Raw genomic sequence first — 5000 nt, forward strand, 5'->3', positions numbered from 1 at the left:
TCTCTCTCTCTCTCTCTCTCTCTCTCTCTCTCCTCTCTCTCTCTCTCTCCTCTCTCTCTCCTCTCTCTCTCTCTCTTTTATGTTTTGAAATCTCGTACTTCTGGCAGAAATGAAAGGTATTGGTAGAGGGTAGGTAAAAGTATACTACCAGCTACCAGAACATTAGCCAGTTTCCAAAGACGTATAGAAGTTATAATGCATGTTTGTTTACTTGAGGGTCGTATGTAGATTGTGCTTTCACAAGGTCCTATGAAACTTCATAGAAATGCCAATGTTACATAAAGTGATAGAACGAACAAAAAAGTAAAGGAAGAACAAGAAAAAAGAACCAAGAAGAGAGGGAAAAAAGCTGAAACCTGCTAACTAAAATACTGGCAACTCGTAACAGAGGAATAGTAAACTGATAATTCAAATACCTAGTTTATGGTGCTTTTATGTAGAAATAAACAATAAAAGTTATCAAAGTAATATTATCTTGATTTCTTTAAGAAAAGAAGCGAAAGGTGCAAATCTTTAGGAGCTCTTAAATCAAAAATATACCTTTTCACACTATGGTGCATTTTTTCTCACTTATTTGTGGTTCGATATTAGATAGAAAAATATAATTAAAAAGCCAGAATAAAAATTCCTCTTAGAATAAAAATTCCATACTTCTGTCAAGCAGAATTTTAATTTTTTTTTCTTTCTTTTTCACGATTATTTTGCGCCTAAACGAAGAAAAAATAAATAAAAATTAATAAAAAAAAGTAAAATCAAAATTCCGGTTGACAGAATTGTTCGGTTTATAAAGTAGTTTTGATGGTATTAGATTCAATACAATTGGTGTTGTATTAGTGGGGAAAATGTAGCTAAATATTTTTAAATCATGATTTTGGCTAATAAATCAAAGAGTTTTTGATCAAATGACTTGAAATTTTTTATATGATGAAGGTATCATATATGTATAAAACGTATATAGAAATGGTATATTTTGTATCATTAGAAAAAAAAATGGCGGACATGGCGGACGGTCCCTTTATCAGCTTGAAGAAATAATAGTAGCTGCATTTGATGGAGTGTCCAGGAAGTTTAGTTTATCCCAATGATGTGTATTTGTGCTAAAAGAGTAGGTGACTGGTCACCCAATATTTTTCCTACTAAACAGATGATGTCATATTTCCTTACTGCAGGACATTTTAGTTATGTATGACACCACCTGTTTTACTTGCAGATGATGGGACATTTACTAGATTAAGTAAATACTGACATAGTTCAAGGATAGCAATCATATAGTAAGGTACTTCTTGGACTAAGGAATTTAATCTCATCAGATCAGTACCTAGAATTACATTCATATATTATGGTCATGGATCTGGTGACATAATAGTAATCACTCTTCCACCATCCACTATCAAATAATGCGCCCTTAGTTCACATATCTGTACACAGCTTAAGATGGATGTGATGGCCATGACAGAGGGATATCACGTCAGATGTCTTGAGGCACAAGTAAAAAGGAAGATTACGGATTCAATCTGATCACAGGAAAAGAGAAGATCAAGAACAACGTGTGCAAGAGTCACAAAGCGAGTAAGTCTATATTTGATAAATGCTTATTCCTCTGTCTAATTTGGTCTTGACCTAATATACTTTGTATTTCATCGTGATGTTGCAAGGGATTTTTTTGGGCTTCTATTGCATTACATTTCAGAGCATGTGGTGGTTTGAAGTGGTTTAGTCTGTCCTCAGGAGTTAATTTATGGTTTAAAATTATAAAATTGTTAGTTTAAAACGAAGAATATGATAAAAATGTGACTAAGAATTAAATAATAATTATGTGTGATTGAGAATACATATGTTAGTTTAAAACTTATAAGGCTATCAAAAGGTCATATAATGTATACGTTTTGCCTGAATATTTTGTGTATTATTCAATATACCATTAAAATATATTTTGAATGTTTCTTTTATGATTCATTATAATTTTTCCTTAAAACCTACATTTCCTTTTGAAGACTAGTTATGTATAGTAATTATAAGTCAAGATATGGAAGATAATAGGAATACCAATATTGTAATAAAGGTTATCTTGAATTTCGTCAATAAGATCGGATAAAATCAGTAATTTCCCCATGTTAGGTATTTTTGGTTGAGGTGTAGGTGTTCAACTACCCTTATTTTTCTCTGTCATTTTTATTTTAAAGAAGAAAGATGAAGACTTTACCGTTGTTTGATATTGACGTACTTCTGGAATTAAAACTTCTAATGATATGAATCATTGCAAAATCATAGAAAAATATATATAAAAAAGTAGCGAAAGGACCAAATTGAAGTAGGAAATCCATTATGTAGGAATCTGATAGGCTGAAGTCTGAACATTTTAAATTTGCTCAGCGTTGACTGTAATATAACTGGTATATAAGCTCTAAACCAGAACTTAAATAAGAGAAATAGTTGCTCGTAAGTAATCAATGTAACTTGCTACTATTCCAAATTATTATCAACTAAAAATTTAATCAGGTAAAATTTTTTCACTGTTTTTTAAATATATATAAGGATAATAACTGGTATGTAAGCTGAATGGTAGGTCTCTTTCAAATATAATTTTCATGTTTCTGTTTTATCTCTCAGAACATGAGAAAAATATTTGCTCCAAAAGTTCAAGAAAATAAGTTGTGCAAGTCATGTAATATAATTAGCTCAAACCTGGAAAATTGTAGGTAAAAAACAGAAAAGAATTCTTTATCCATAATAAAGTATTAAAGAAAGATATAGGAAATGAAAAGACAAGCGTGACATAAAACCATTTAGGCATGAATTGAAGAATAGAAATACAAGATGATAGAATAACTCCTACTAAACATCTATAAAAAAAAAAAAAAGGTTAGCATGTCAAAAAAAGAGGCAATGAGATCATCTACGTGTACTCACCGCATCCATGCAGGATATTTCAAAGCAATGTAGAATAGGTAGACTATAAATGATATAATGTGTTTACTAATACCATAGAGCAAGAAGCAAAAAAAAAAAAGGCTATTAACCATCAGTGAAAATATTTGAGATCTACTTTACAAGGTTTCTTATATTTTACGAACGGGCCTACTATAAGGATTGTAGTTTAATTTATTCATTATATTTCCACATTATTACTTTTCACCACATTATTCAGATACGCTACTACTCAGAGAAAAAATGTATTTTTCAATTTATGAAAAAAGACTAATTCCACAATGAACGAAGAACCAGAATATACTTACGTATCTCAAAATCAAATGCGTGAGCAGTTACGCAATGTGGATGGCGTTTTTCGATGCGTTTCTTTTGTCTTCATATCAATGGGTGGAGACTTTGCTCGTCTTTAAAATAATGAAGGTAGCTTTGCGAATGTTTTTTTTTTTAAAACTACCAGAGGAAAATATATTTTTTTTCCTCTCTCTCTCTCCCTCTCTCTCTCTCTCTCTCTCTCTCTCTCTCTCTCTCTCTCTCTCTCTCTCTCTCTCTCTCTCTCTCTCTAGAAAAAGGATTTGGGTTTTTGTTTAACGATAAATTTAGATATAGAAAGCAATATCTTACATGCAGTCATGTACCATAATTTTGATGAAAACAGTGACTTACATAATTTTTTCAAGTAAAAGAAAATCTTGCACATTTTGTATAATATTACAATTTAGAAAGTGGTGAAAATCTTGATTTAATATTAAGAGTTTAATTCTATGATGAATGTATGAGGTATGGAGAAGTTCCTCTTCGAAGTTGAAAACAAAAACGTACACAACAAACTTGTGAGAAAAGTTAAGGTGAAACTTTGGAACATTACCAAAGGATTCAAGGAGAGTAAAAAAAAAAAACACTTGCATATACACAACCACGCACGATTAAACACACACACATACACAGTCGAACATACATTCACACACACACACACACACACACACACACACATATATATATATATATATATATATATATATATATATATATATATATATATATATATATATATATATATATATATATATATATATATATATATATATATGTGTGTGTGTGTGTGTGTGTGTGTGTGTTTATGTATATGTGTATGTGATGGTACGTTACTCATTATGAAAAATGTTAAAACAAATGTTTAATAAAATGATTATTTGGTGGAAGGTCTACTGGATCGATTGAAAGGGGAAATTACCTAGAATAATATCATTTATTTACGAATTAAAAATGTAGATGATCAAATAAAATATAAGCAATTATGATTGAAAAAAATGGCCAAGTATCGTCATAGCATAAACTTAGACAAATATATATAGTACCAAAGATTATTGTGAATGTACAAAAAATATATTCGTGGTTATATATGAAAAATTAAAAAAGTCTAGGCGTAAAAAAAATCTATAAATAAGCAGAAAATTTTGATGACATATTCGATTATAAAAACGTCACATACAACAGAAAAGAAACACCGCCCCTACACAAAAACAGAATAGAGTTTTCAAAAGATAAAGGAATGAATTAGAGGGTATTAATTGATTGGAAAGAGGCAGCAAAGATTAGGATGGCGCCTTTTAATTTTATTTTTTCAATTTTTTTTTTTTTTTTTGGTGGGGGGAGGGGGTTAGAATTATGGTACTAAACCTGATTCGCAAGTCAAATGTATGGACATAATAAATGGGAAAAAAATAACCTTATGTTAAAAACCGAGTGAAACAAAGCACTTTCATATTAAGACGATGAGAAGGATTCAGGCATTATCACATCACAAAATGAGATCCACAGGCTTATCATAATCTTGCCGTGAATGTATCTCCTGGGAGCTGTAACATTTCCAGCCGTGGCCTTCGGGGATGTGTTCTTGGTCGGACTAATCAGCGAAGTGTAGGATGATATCCTATAAATCCTATTTATGAGCAAATTTATATAAATCTCCCCTTTTGTAATGAAGAGGCTTGTCACTACTAGACTTACTCTTGAGTTACAGATATATTTTTATGATATCCATCCTCATTGAAAAGATCTTGTATATATAT

This window comes from Palaemon carinicauda, chromosome 13 (genome assembly GCF_036898095.1).
Source record: "Palaemon carinicauda isolate YSFRI2023 chromosome 13, ASM3689809v2, whole genome shotgun sequence".
Classification (NCBI taxonomy): Eukaryota; Metazoa; Arthropoda; class Malacostraca; order Decapoda; family Palaemonidae; genus Palaemon; species Palaemon carinicauda.